We start from the raw sequence: 14816 nt of genomic DNA on the forward strand, positions 1-14816 counted from the left end.
GCTGAAAAAAGGGCTTAGGAGAGCTAGGAGGGGGCATGAGAAGTCCTTGGTGGGTTGGATCAGGGAAAACCCCAAGGCGTTTTCCTCTTATGTGAGAAATAAAAGAATGGCCAGGGTGAGGGTAGGTCAAGGACAGTAGTGGGAACTTGTGCATGGAGTCAGAAGAAATAGGAGAGGCGTTGAATGAATACTTTTCTTCAGTGTTCACAAAGGAGAGGGGCCATGTTTTTGAGGATGAGAGTGTGATTCAGGCGGGTAGGCTGGAGGATCTTTGGGGCAGCACGGTAGCATTGTGGATAGCACAATTGCTTCACAGCTCCAGGGTCCCAGATTCGATTCCGGCTTGGGTCACTGTCTGTGCGGAGTCTGCACATCCTCCCCGTGTCTGCGTGGGTTTCCTCCGGGTGCTCCAGTTTCCTCCCACAGTCCAAAGATGTGCAGGTTCGGTGGATTGGCCATGATAAATTGCCCTTAGTGTCCAAAATTGCCCTTAGCGTTGGGTGGGGTTACTGGGTTATGGGGACAGGGTGGAGGTGTTGACCTTGGGTAGGGTGCTCTTTCCAAGAGCCGGTGCAGACTCGATGGGCCGAATGGCCTCCTTCTGCACTGTAAATTCTATAAGGAAGTAGATGTTCTGAGGAAGGATGTATTCGCAATTTTGAAAAACCTGAGGGTCAACAAGTCCCCTGGGCCAGATGGGATATACCCAAGGATTCTTTGGGAGGCAAGGGATGAGATTGCAGAGCCTTTGGCTTTGATCTTTGGGTCCTCGCTGTCCACGGGATAGTGGCAGAGGACTGGAGAGTGGCGAATGTTGTTCCTCTGTTCAAGAAAGGGAATAGGAATGACCCTGGTAATTATTGGCCAGTTAGTCTTACTTCGGTGGTCGGGAAGATAATGGAAAAGGTCCTGAAGGATAGGATTTATGACCATTTGGAAAGATGCAGCTTAATCCGGGATTAGTTAATTGATGAGGGAAGGGCTGTAGATGTCATATACATGGACTTCAGTAAGGCGTTTGATGAAGTTTCCCATGGCAGGTTGATGGAAAAAGTGAAGTCGTATGAGGTTCAGGGTGTACTAGCTAGATGGATGAAGAACTGGCTGGGCAACAGGAGACAGAGAGTAGTGGTGGAAAGGAGTGTCTCAAAATGGAGAAAGGTGACTAGTGGTGTTCCACAGGGATCCGTGCTCGGACCACTGTTGTTTGTGATATACATAAATGATGTAGACGAAGGTATAGGTGGTCTGATTAGCAAGTTTGCAGATGATACTAAGATTGGTGGAGTTGCAGATAGCGAGGAGGACTATCAGAGAATACAGCAAAATATAGATAGATTGGAGAGTTGGGCAGAGAAATGGCAGTTGGGGTTAAATCCAGGCAAATTGATGCATTTTGGAAGATCTAATTCAAGAGCGGACGATATGGTCAATGGAAGAGTCCTTGGGAAAATTGATGTACAGAGAGATCTGGGAGTTCAGGTCCATTGTACCCTGAAGGTGGCAATGCAGGTCGATAGAGTGGTCAAGAAGGCATACAGCATGTTTGCCTTCATCAGACGGGGTATTGAGTACAAGAGTCGGCAAGTCATGTTACAGTTGTATAGGATTTTGGTTAGGCCACATTTGGAATACTGCGTGCAGTTCTGGTCGCCACATTACCAGAAGGATGTGGATGCTTTAGAGAGGGTGCAGAGGAGGTTCACCAGGATATTGCCTGGTATGGAGGGTGCTAGCTATGAAGAAAGGTTGAGTAGATTAGGATTGTTTTAGTTGGAAAGACGGAGGTTGAGGGAGGACCTGATTGAGGTCTACAAAATTATGAGAGGTATGGACAGGGTGGATAGCAACAAGCTTTTTCCAAGAGTGGGGGTGTCAATTGCAAAGGGTCACAATTTCAAGGTGAGAGGTGGAAGGTTTAAGGGAGATGTGTGTGGAAAGTTTTTTACGCAGAGGGTGGTGGGTGCCTGGAACGCTTTGCCAGTGGAGGTGGTAGAGGCGGGCACGATAGCATCATTTAAGATGCATCTAGACAGATATATGAGCGGGCGGGGAACAGAGGGAAGTAGATCCTTGGAAAATACGTGACAGGTTTAGATAAAGGATGTGGATCGGCACAGGCTGGGAGGGCCGAAGGGCCTGTTCCTGTGCTGTACTTTTCTTTGTTCTTTGTAGTCAACAGGGATTCGTGAAGGGTAGGTCTTGCCTCACAAATGTGATTGAATTCTTTGAGGAGGTGACTAAGTGTGTAGATGAAGGTAGAGCAGTTAATGTTGTATACATGGATTTTAGTTTGATAAGGTTCCCCATGGTCGGCTCATGAAGAAAGCAAGGAGGTGTGGGATAGAGGGAAATTTGGCCAATTGGATAAGTAACTGGCTATCACATAGAAGACAGAGGGCGGTGGTGGATGGAAAATTTTCAGACTGGAGACCAGTTACCAGCGGTGTACCACAGGGATCAGTGCTGGGTCCTCTGCTATTTGTGATTTTTATCAATGACTTGGAGGAGGGGGCTGATGGGTGGGCCAGTAAATTTGCAGATGACACCAAGATTGGTGGAGTACTGGATGAGGTGGAGGGCTGTTGTTGGCTGCAAAGATACATTGATAGGATGCAGAGCTGGGCCGAAAAGTGGCAGATGGAGTTTAACCCTGATAAGTGCGAGGTGATTCATTTTGGTAGGAAACATTTGAATGCGGATTACAGGGTCAACGGCAGGGTTCTGAGGAATGTGGAGGAACAGAGAGATCTTGGGGTTCATGTCCACAGATCTCTGAAGGTTGCCACTCAAGTGGATAGATCCGTGAAGAAGGCCTATAGTGTGTTAGCATTTATTAACAGGGGGCTTGAGTTTAAGAGCCGCGGGGTTATGCTGCAACTGTACATAACCCTGGTGAGACCACATTTGGAGTATTGTGTGCAGTTCTGGCCACCTCATTATAGGAAGGATGTGGAAGTATTGGAAAGGGTGCAAAGGAGATTTACCAGGATGCTGCCTGGTTTGGAGGGTAGGTCTTATGAGGAAAGGTTGAGGGAGCTAGGGCTTTTCTCTTTGGAGCGGAGGAGGATGAGAGGCGACTTAGTCGAAGTTTATTAGATAATGAGGGGGATAGATAGAGTGGACGTTCAGAGACTATTTCCTCGGTGGATGTAGCTGTTACAAGAGGGCATAACTATAAGATTCAGGGTGGGAGATATAGGAGGGATGTCCGAGGAAGGTTCTTTACTCAGAGAGTGGTTAGGGTGTGGAATGGACTGCCTGCTGTGATAGTGGAGTCGGACACTTTAGGAACTTTCAAGCGGTTATTGGATACGCACATGGAGCACACCGGAATGACAGGGAGTGGGATAGCTTGATCTTGGTTTCGGACAAAGCTTGGCACAACATCGAGGGCCGAAGGGCCTGTTCTGTGCTGTACGGTTCTATGTTCTATGTTCTATCCCTTGAAGGTAACAGGACAGGTAGACACGTGGATCATTTCCTTTATTAGATGAGCACAGTAAGAAGTCTTACAACACTAGGTTAAAGTCCAACAGGTTTGTTTTGATGTCACTAGCTTTCGGAGCGCTGCTCCTTCCTCAGGTGAATTCAGGTGACTTTAAACTGGTGTAAGACTTCTTACTGTGCTCATCTAATAAAGGAAATGATCCACGTATCTACCTGTCCTGTTACCTTCAAGGGATAGAACATAGAACACAGAACTGTTCACCCCAGTCCAACGCCGGCATCTCCACATCTTTATTAGATGAGACATTGAATAAGAGCAGGGAGGTTATTTGCAGAAAGCATTAGTTAGGCCACAGCTAGAGTACTGCGTACAGTTCTGACCACCACATTACAGGAAGGATGTGGTCGCACTCAACAATAAGAATAATCTTTATTATTGTCACAAGTAGGCTTACATTATTAACACTGCAATGAAGCTACTGTGAAAAGCCCCTAGTCGCCACACTCCGGCGCCTGTTCGTGTACACTGAGGGAGAATTCAGAATGTCCAATTGACCTAACAGCACGTCTTTGGACTGTGGGAGGAAACCGGAGCACCCGGAGGAAACCCACGCAGACACGGAGAGAACGTGCAGACTCCGCGCAGACAGTGACCCAAGTGGGAATCGAACCCGGGACCCTGGCGCTATGAAGCAACAGTGCTAACCACTGTGCTACCCTGCCGCCCTAAGAAGTTCCAGAGGAGATTTACGCAGGATGTTGCCATGACCAGAGAATCTTAAGAAAGATTTAATTGTGTTTGGGGCCTGGATAGTGTGGATCGCTAGATCCAACTATCCTTCATAGCGAGGGGGGCGGAGGGGAGAGAGATTTAAAGTAATCAGTGGAAGGATTAGAGGGGAGTTCAGGGGAAATGTTTTCATGCAGAGGGGAATGGGAGGGGGGGGGGGGGAGCGGAAGTGGTCCGGAACTCACTTCCCGAAAGGTGGGCGGGGCAGAAACCCTCATCGCATTTATAAAAGATTTGCATATGCACTTGGAGTGATGTAACCGGCAGCCCGAGAGCTGGAGGGTGGGATATCGGGGAGTTGGGCAGACTGGCCTCCTCGGTGATGTCAACCCTTCCATGGCTGGAATTTTACAACCCCCTGGCAAGGTGCGGTGTAACATTGGGTGCCACCCTGACCCAGGCCTCCTCCTCTGCATTGTTACCAGTGGTGGGGGTGGCTCTGCTGGGGTCAGGGATCTGCCAGCCAATCAGCGGGACATCTTTGTCGGTGGATGCAGGAGGCTCACCTCGAGTCAATATCAAAGGCCGGATGGATGTTGAATGGCTGAGGGGGCAAGCTGGCCAAGCGGGGGCTGGGGGGCGAGGGGGCAGATTGATCCCTGAGGTTTACATTGGGGCCTGGGAGCCCAAATCAAATTCAACCCTTTGTATTTCTGTTTCACGGTCACTTCCCTGTGCTCCAATCACATTGCCTTTCCATTTAAGGGCAGTTCGATCATTATGGGACTTGCAATGTCAATGTACAAAACCATGCTTGCATTTAATTTCCTACTGGGTGAAGGAGCCATCGAGTGAGTTATCAGCCGCAAGATGTGGTTAAATAATAGTCTCCATCGGAAGAATTTCACCCGAGGTGTGGCTGAACAAACTCTGCAGAGAGCTGCTGCAATAATCACACGTTCTGGGCACGTCGAGGCCTTTCAACCTCACGTGAGGCCTTCCAGGGTGCCAGGCTGGCAGTGGCAAGGTGCCCGAGTGGCAGGTTGCCCACGCCAGGGATCGGGCCCGGGGGCTGCCCTGCTCTTATGGGGTGGAGTGAGGGGGGGGCTCGAGGAAACCCTAACAAGTCGGTTGGGACGTTGGGAATGGCGAGGCCTGGGTTAAAGATCTCAGCACCTCCGACGGTGCAGCTCTCTCTCAGTACTCCGATGGAGTGTCAGGCATGGATTTATTCTGTGCTGAAAGGTGACCCAGAGGCGGAGCCTTCTACCAGGTAGACCATCCATGGCTTCATTTCCCGCTCTGTCCACAATTCCGTTTTGATGTTACCATCTGCTTCCCACCGCCCGTCCTGGTAGAATAAACCCCTTTTATTAAAAAAAAAAACGAAAGTTAAAACTGAGTTGGCGAGTTCGCCTTTCTGTTGCGATAGGAGCTGAATCTTTAAATAACTGCGTGACCAAACAATGTTCAAAATACATAACAGGTGCGACCGGTGTTACTTTGTACCCCTGCACAGCACACAATGGAAAGGCTGGATTTTAATCAATTATTCTTGAAGATAAGATGGGTGTTGAGGGGAACAAAGGCTTGAACTCACCTTGGTGAAATCATGCTTGACAATTCTACTGGAATTCTGCGAGGATGTAACTCGTAGAGTTGATGAGGGGGAGTTAGTGGATTTGGTTTATTTGGACTTGGAGAAGGCTTTCGACAAAGGCCAACATAAGAGATTAGCGTGTAAACCTTAAAGCGCATGGGATTAGGGGTAGAGTATTGAGATGGATGGAAAACTAGTTGGGAGAAGGATACAAAGAGTAGGAATAAATGGGTCTTTTTCTGACTGCCAGGCGTGACTACTGGGGTATCCCAAGGGTCGGTGCTAGGACCCCAGCTATTCACAATGTATATCAATGATTTAGATGAGGGGACTAAATGAATTACCTCAAATTTGCAGATGACATAAAACTGGGTGGGAGGGTGAGCTGTGAGGAGGATGCAGAGATGCTTCAGCGGGATTTGGACAGGCTGAGCGAGTGGGCAAATGCATGGCAGATGCAGTAAAACGTGGATAAATGTGAGGTGATCCACTTTGGTAGCAAAGATAGGCAGATTATTATCTGAATGGCTATAGATTGAGAAGGGGGAGTGTGCAACGAGACCTGGGTGTCCTCCTACACCAGTCGCTGAAGGTAAGCATGCAGGTGCAGCGGGCGGTAAAGAAGGCAAATGGTATGTTGGCCTTCATAGCGAGAGGTTTCGAGTACAGGAGCGGGGATGTGTTGCTGAAATTGTACAGGATCTTGATGAGGCCACATCTGGAATATTGCGAGCAGTTTTGGCCTCCTTATCTGAGGAAGGATGTTCTAGCGATAGAGAGAGTGCAGCGAAGGTTTACCAGACTGATTCCTAGGATGACAGGGCTGACGTGTGAGGAGCGATTGAATTGGTTAGGATTGTATTCGCTGAAGTTCAGCAAAATGAGGGGAGGAATCTCATAGAAACCTATAAAATTCGAACAGGACTGGACAGGGTAGATGCAGGAAGGATGTTCCCGATGGTGGGGGGTGTCCAGAACCAGGGGTCACAGTCGGAGGATGCAGGGTAGACCATTTAGGACAGAGATGAGGAGACATTTCTGCACCCACAGAGTGGTCGGCCTGTGGAATTCGTTACCACAGGAAGTAGTTGAGGCCGAAACATTGTGGGCGGGATTCTCCGGTCCCTCAGCTGTGTGTTTCTCGGCAGTGGGAGGCGGCGGGATTCTCTGCCGGCGGGATTCTCGTCTCCGCCGCGGTCAACGAGAATTCCCACCGAAGCCACCCCACACTCCAGGAAACCCACAGGGGGGTGGGGGGGGCTTCCAACGGGACCCAGGGAAACCCGCTGCCAGCAAACTGCCGGAGAATTCCAGGCTACATATTTTCAAGAAGGAGTTAGATACAGCACTTAGGGCAAAGGGGATCAAAGGATATTGGGGGGGGGGGGGAGAAGCGGGAATAGCTCACTGAGTTGGATGATCAGCGATGATCATAATGAATGGTGGATGCTCGATGGGCCGAATGGCCTCCTCCTGCTCCTATTTTCTATGTTTCGATGTATCGAACCCGGGTCCCTGGCGCTGTGAGGCAGCAGTGCTAACCAATGTGCCACCGTGCCGCCCCATTCCTTTCTGCCAGTCTCCACATTTCCCTCAGGGGTTGACTCCCCCCCCCTGCACCACTCCCCGCCCCCCCCCCCCTCCCTGTAGCTTCAGGCCAGAATCAGTCTTGGGTGGGTCCGAGAACGGTCTTCTTTTAAACCCAGCGACATGTCACGAGCTGGAGGGCGGGCACTGCCCTGAAAGAAAGGTGGGAGCAGGTTCAGTCATAACTTTCAAAAGGTAATAGGGCTGCAGGGTAGCACAGTGGTTAGCACCGCTGCCTCACAGCGCCAAGGTCCCGGGTTCGATTCCTGGCTTGGGTCACTGTCTGTGCGGAGTCTGCACATCCTCCCCGTGTCTGCGTGGGTTTCCTCCGGGCGCTCCGGTTTCCTCCCACAGTCTAAAGACGTGCAGGTTAGGTAGGGTTACGGGGATGGGGCAGGGAATGGGCCTAGGTGGAGTGCTCTTTCAGAGGGTCGGTGCAGACTCAAGGGGCCGAATGGCCTTCTTCTGCACTGCAGGGATTCTTTGGTAAATTAAGTGAAAGTATAAAAAAAAACGGTTGTGGGGATTGAGTGGGAAAATGGAACCAATGGGACTGCACTTCTAAAGAGCTGGCAGGGGACTGATGGGCTGAATGGATTGCTGTGCACCGTGAAGGCTGAGAGCGACAGATTTTTAATCAGTAAAGGAATCGAGGGTTATGGGGACAAGGTGGGAAAGTGGAGGATTTATCACATCAGATCAGTCATGATCTCATTGAATGGCGGAGCAGACTCGATGGGCCGAATGGCCTCCTTCTGCTCCTATGTCTTATGGTCGAATCCTACGACTGGACACAGGTCTATGACATGGCGACGGGCCTCAAATCTTCTTGGCCGGGAGCTCTGATTTCTGGTCACCATGGTAGCCGCTCACAGCACTTGACTGACTGCCTCGCGAATCGTCATCAGCACTAAAGTGCAAATCGGTTTATAAACATGATTGGAGAACAAAGGGAACAAGTTTTAACATCTTGTGGTCGATGTATCACCTGGAGAGAAAACCGCGCCCGTAAAAAAAACAACTTTCCCATGTGCGGTTTCTGCTGGGGCAAGTTTATTTGAGGCCCAGCCACATATACAGGGTACAGCAGCGTTACCGAGGATTCCATTGCCCCCCACCCCTCTCCCCTTCCCTCCCCCCCCCCCCCCCCCCCCCCCCACCGGCCTCACAGCGCCGAGCCCCGCACAATTCCCTACAGGGCAGCAAACGTGCACATGGCCAGGAGGAAGAGGTAAGCACCCGACCCTGAGAGGAGCTCCTCTGCCAGGGTAGGCAGTGACCTCTGCTGTACTTGAGTAGAGGATTCGAAAGGGAAGGTGCTTCGCTTTGCTAGCGGGGGTTCTTGCGTTGGGATGGCACCGTTCACACCCCCCAGGGCGCCTCAAGTCCTTCACAGCCACTATTGACGTGCAGTCGCCGTCTGCGACGTCTTGAAAAGGGGCAGGCAATTTTGGCGCACAGGAAGATCCCGCGAACAGCAACCTGGCAACCGCCCAGATTGTTTACTTTTCCGGTGTTGTTGTTGGTGGGGTAAGTATTGGTCAAGGCACGGGGGTGGGGGTGGGAGGGGGGAGGGGCAGGGGGGGGCGGGGGGGTGGGACGGGACTCCCCTGCTCTTCCCCCAAGTAGTGCCCTGGGATCTTTCTCTTCCACTTGAGAGGGAAGGTCGGGATCTGTCTTTTAATATTTCCTTCCAAAATTGGCACCTCCAGCAGCGCATATAAGCCCATAAGACACAGGAACAGAAGAAGGCCACTCGGCCCATCAAGTTCGCTCCGCCATTCAATAAAATCGTGACTGATCTGATGTGATAATCCTCAACTCCACTTTCCCGCCTTGTCCCCTCGATTCCCTTAATGGTGAAAAATCCGTCTCTCTCAGCCTTGAACATACTTTAAAAAACATTTAGAGTACCCAATTAATTTTTTTCCAATTATGGGCAATTTAGCGTGGCCAATCCACCTACCCTGCGCATCTTTGGGTTGTGGGGGCGACACCCACGCAAACACGGGGGGGAATGTGCAAACTCCACACGGACAGTGACCCAGAGCCGAGATCGAACCTGTGACCTCGGCGCCGTGAGGCAGCAGTGCTAACCACTGCGCCACCGTGCTGCCCTCTCTTGAACATATTTAATGACCCAACCTCTACAGCTGTCTGCGGTAAAGAATTACACAGATTCACTGCACGGTAGCACAGTGGTTAGCACTGTTGCTTCACAGTGCCAGGGTGCCGGGTTCGATTCCCAGCTTGGGTCACGGTCTGTGCGGAGTCTGCACGTTCTCCCCGTGTCTGCGTGGGTTTCCTCCGGGTGCACCAGTTTCCTCCCACAAGTCCCGAAAGACGTGCTTGTTAGGTGAATGGGACATTCTGAATTCTCCCTCTGTGTACCCGAACAGGCGCCGGAATGTGGCGACTAGGGGATTTTCACAGTAACTTTCATAGAATTTACAGTGCAGAAGGAGGCCATTCGGCCCATCGAGTCTGCACCGGCTCTTGGAAAGAGCACCCTACCCAAGGTCATCACCTCCGCCCTATCCCAGTAACCCAGTAACCCCACCCAACACTAAGGGCAATTTATCATGGCCAATCCACCTAACCCGCACATCTTTGGACTGTGGGAGGAAACCGGAGCACCCGGAGGAAACCCACGCAGACACGGGGAGGACGTGCAGACTCCGCACAGACAGTGACCCAAGCCGGAATCGAACCTGGGACCCTGGAGCTGTGAAGCAATTGTGCTATCCACAAGGCTACTGCAGTGTTAATGTAAGCCTACTTGTGATAATAATTTTTTAAAAAGATTAAAGATATTTAACGACCCAGAAAAGAATTCCACAGATTCACTCCCCTCTGAGAGAAGAAATCCCACCTCATCTCTGTCTTAAATGGGCGACCCCCTTACTCTGAGATGATGCCCTCTGGTCCTAGACTCTCCCACAAGGGGAAACAACCTCTCAGCATCCACCCTGTCAAACCCCCTGAGAATCCGATATGTCTCAATAAGGTCGCCTCTCATTCTGTGCCGTTGTGACTGTCTGAACCCTCCTTTAAGATGCTCCTTGCTTCCTTGAGCAGGATTATAGTTGTTTGTCTGAATATATCACTGCTTATAAATAAGGGGTGGCTCATTTATGACGGAGGTGAGGAGAATGTGTTTTCGATCAGGAGGTCTGAGGAACTCTCTTCCTCAAAAAGCGGTGGAAGCAGAATTTTTTAATATTTTTAAGCTCGATAGATTCTTCATCAACAAGGGGGGTGAAAGCTTATCGGAGGTCAGCAGGAATGTGGAGTTGAGTTTACAATAGGGTCAGCCGCGATCTTATTGAACGGAGGGGTGCAGGCTCGAGGGGCCGAATGGCCCACTCCTGCTCCTGATGTTCGTGTCTCCTCAATGTGACTCTGGTGGAGCGTTTTGTTTGAGCGCGCTCTTGCGGAGCGCCATGAGACTTCATTTCTCTCTGCTATTCAAGTTGCTATTAAAATGCAAACTGTCGTAGCTCAGAGGTGGGATAATCGAGCCAAAAACTCAATCCATAAATCAGAGCGGACCCCCTCCCCGCGCCCCCCTCCCGAAGACATTCCCACTATTCCTTGTTTTGTACCCTCCTGGTTTAAAGGCAGCTTAGCGGGTGCCTGTGGGGCAGCTGTGCGTTGTCAGAAACCTATGCAGCGAGGGCGTGCGTCAATTCAGTAAGGAATCTCACCAAAGGCGACTGATTTCCCGGCCGTGCTGCACATCCAATAAAGGCCGGAATTTTACGGTCGCTGCGATTCAATGTTCCCGTCAGCAATGCAGGCCTGGGTTCCGCGACGGCGTGGGTGGGAAATCCCATTGACAATCTGCGGGAGGACAAAATCCTACTGGGAGCGAACGGCGCGCAACCGACAAACACGGGTCTGGCGGACTGGAGAATCCCGCCCAAAGTCTTTCCCAAAGTTGGGCACGCCGAGGGCATGGAAATCTAAATACATTCTGTATCGCCCGAAACGCAAAGTCAAGGATTAACCTTCAGTCACTTTCAGTATTGTAGTTAATACTAAATGCCGCTGCTTTAACCTCCCCACTCCCCCGCACGACAACTCCAGACAAACAAGAGGAACTTCACTCACCTTTCCTGAGTGTGATGCGCGCCTCAGCCAGAATGGAAAGGCAGAGTGTAATCAGGATCACACAGCACAGGAGAGGGAGAGTCTTCATCCTGTCACTCTGACTCCTGATGGGAGACTGAAGAAACAATCTGGGCGAGAGCACCTTTATAGAGAGAGGAGTCAAGCCGAGGGGCACCTCCGTCAGTCGCCAGCAGGGGGTGGGATTTCCCCTAAATCCAAACAGGGAAATGGGCAGGTTTTCGTGCTGGATACACTTTCCCAATCACCTACCCGTTTGAATTTGAGAGAAAGGATTGCAATGAAAACAGATAAAGGCTGGAAATCTTTCCCCGTATTAGCCCAGTATTCAGGGGAGCGAGAAAAGGAGGAAGGTCAATAGGAGAGGTGGGTACAGTTGTCCATGGAGGCTGAGAGGAGGTTTGGGAGAGGTGTTCAATATCGCGAGGGATCGGGGCAGAGTGGAGAGGGGGAACGATGTCCCGTTCGCGAAAGGATTGAGAGCGAGAGGGCATAGAGTGAATATAACTGACCAGAGAAGCAAATGAGAGAATGTTTCACACGGCGAATGATTCATGTCTAGAATGTGCTGCCTGAGAGTACGGTGGAGGCACTCGAATCCATAAGATATAGGAGCAGAATTAGGCCACTCGGCCCATCGAGTCTGCTCCGCCATTCAATCATGGCTGATGTGTTTCTCATCCCCATTCTCCTGCCTTCTCCCCATAACCCCTGACCCCCTTATTAATCAAGAACCTATCTATCTCTGTCTTAAAGACACTCAGTGATTTGACCTCCACAATCTTCTGTGGCAAAGAGTTCCACAGATTCACCACCCCCGGCTGAATAAATTCCTCCTCATCTCAGTTTTAAAGGACCGTCTCTTCAGTCAGAGGCTGTGCCCTCGATTTCTTGTCTCGCCTACTAGTGGAAACATCGTCTCCACATCTACTCTATCCAGGCCTCTCAGCATTCTGTTTCAAAAAGATCCCCCCTCATCCTTATAAACTCCATTGAGTACACACCCAGAGTCCTCAACCGCTCCTCATGTGACAAGCTCTTCATTCTGGGGGTCACCCTTGTGTGTGGTATGGTGGCACAGTGGTTCGATTCGATTCCCGGCTTGGGTCACTGACTGTGCGGAGTCTGCACGTTCTCTCCGTGTCTGTGTGGATTTCCTCTGGGTGCTCCGGTTTCCTCCCACAAGCCCCGAAAGATGTGCTTGTTAGGTGAATTGGACATTCTGAATTCTCCCTCTGTGTACCCGAACAGGCGCCGGAATGTGGCGACTAGGGGCTTTTCACAGTAACTTCATTGCAGTGTTAATGTAAGCCTACTTGTTGTCATAATATACACCAGTATATTATGGTGCAGACACACACACTGATGGACATGCAGTGGGACCAATCAGCATACACAAAACCGCAGCTAATCACCAGTGAGAGCACACACGCTATAAAGACAGGGGACAGGAGAGTTCCCGCTCATTCTAGTAGCAGCCAGCTCGGAGCACAGAGCTCACAGCCTGCAACACAGACATTCACCATGTGCTGAGTGCATCACCTGGTTAGGACTAGGCAAGGGTCAACAGTTAAAGCTGGTATTGCATTTACCCACAGTTCAAGTATGTTAATATAGTTAACCTTATAATAAACTAGAGTTGCACCACTTCCAGTGTTGGTGACCTGTTTGTGATCCAGAACACCCAACACATCACTTGTGACAATAAAGATTATTATTATTAGATTTCTACCTGAAAGGTACGAATGTGCAAGATTACAGAGAGAAGGCGGGGCAATGGCACAAAATAAAGGGCTCACTCGGACAGCTGCTGCAAACACGATGGACCGAATGGCCTCCTCCTGTGCTGTAACAATTCTGTGGTTCTGTGGCACAAGGTGTGACTTTGGCAAAAGGAGGTGCCCTTTGAACAGGCATGGAGCGGACTGCTAAGGGGCTTACTGCCAGCTGGATTGCATGTCAGACATTATTAATGAGGCTCTACACTGTAATTTGCTGCACAGTGCTTCAACTAATGGCCTCTCCTCAATGCGATCACTGGAACAATGATATTGCTGCTAAAACCTTTGGCTTGCTGGTTGGGATAGACTGATGGCATTGCGTTGGACAACGTTGGGAGAGTTTTGGAGCAACGCTTCACCAACGCTCTTATCAAAATTCTCTGAGTATTCTACGCCACTCAAGCAGAAATAGAGAGAGAGGGACAGGAGTGGGAGGTGGCCCCGTTCCCCATGGGGCAGGGGTTGGGTAGGGAAGGTACAGGACATCCAGCAGGACCTCCAGCGCGGCATCAAAAACAATCTGTGCACTCTCTCGCTCTGTCCCACATCCATCCGGAACCCTGCCAGTGTGCTGAGGATGTAGCAGTGTCTACCTTCAGTGTCTACCTTCAGTGTCCAGCTTCAGTGAATATCTTCAGTGTCTATCTTCAGTATCTATGTTCAGTGTCTATCTTCAGTGAATATCTTCAGTGTCTATCTTCAGTGTCTATCTTCAGTGTCTATCTTCAGTGTCTACCTTCAGTGTCTATCTTCAGTGAATATCTTCAGTGTCTATCTTCAGTGTCTATCTTCAGTGTCTATCATCAGTGTCTATCTTCAGTGAATATCTTCAGTGTCTATCTTCAGTGTCTACCTTCAGTGTCTATCTTCAGTGAATATCTTCAGTGTCTACATTCAGTGTCTATCTTCAGTGTCTATCTTCAGTGAATATCTTCAGTGTCTATCTTCAGTGTCTACCTTCAGTGAATATCTTCAGTGTCTATCTTCAGTGTCTATCTTCAGTGTCTATCTTCAGTCTCTATCTTCAGTGTCTATCTTCAGTGTCTATCGTCAGTGTCTATCTTCAGTGTTTACCTTCAGTGAATATCTTCAGTATCTAGCTTTAGTGTCTATCTTCAGTATCTATGTTCAGTGTCTATCTTCAGTGAATATCTTCAGTGTCTATCTTCAGTGTCTATCTTCAGTGTCTATCATCAGTGTCTATCTTCAGTGAATATCTTCAGTGTCTATCTTCAGTGTCTACCTTCAGTGTCTATCTTCAGTGAATATCTTCAGTGTCTACATTCAGTGTCTATCTTCAGTGTCTATCTTCAGTGAATATCTTCAGTGTCTATCTTCAGTGTCTACCTTCAGTGAATATCTTCAGTGTCTATCTTCAGTGTCTATCTTCAGTCTCTATCTTCAGTGTCTATCTTCAGTGTCTATCGTCAGTGTCTATCTTCAGTGTTTACCTTCAGTGAATATCTTCAGTATCTAGCTTTAGTGTCTATCTTCAGTATCTATGTTCAGTGTCTATCTTCAGTGAATATCTTCAGTG

The 14816-nt window shown here is 49.7% G+C and overlaps 1 long non-coding RNA gene across 1 annotated transcript in view; it reads right to left on the reverse strand.

Annotated features, from left to right (window-relative positions):
- The window catches only part of LOC140403677 (uncharacterized), a 39339-nt gene extending 27708 nt beyond the window's left edge, over nucleotides 1-11631 (reverse strand). Inside the window, exon 1 of the long non-coding RNA XR_011938382.1 lies at nucleotides 11481-11631. This is a non-coding gene — a long non-coding RNA (uncharacterized lncRNA). The remainder of the gene's footprint in view (nucleotides 1-11480) is intronic.
- Between the last annotated feature and the right edge of the window lie 3185 nt (nucleotides 11632-14816).

Source organism: Scyliorhinus torazame, chromosome 28, assembly GCF_047496885.1.
Source record: "Scyliorhinus torazame isolate Kashiwa2021f chromosome 28, sScyTor2.1, whole genome shotgun sequence".
In the NCBI taxonomy this organism is placed as follows: domain Eukaryota; kingdom Metazoa; phylum Chordata; class Chondrichthyes; order Carcharhiniformes; family Scyliorhinidae; genus Scyliorhinus; species Scyliorhinus torazame.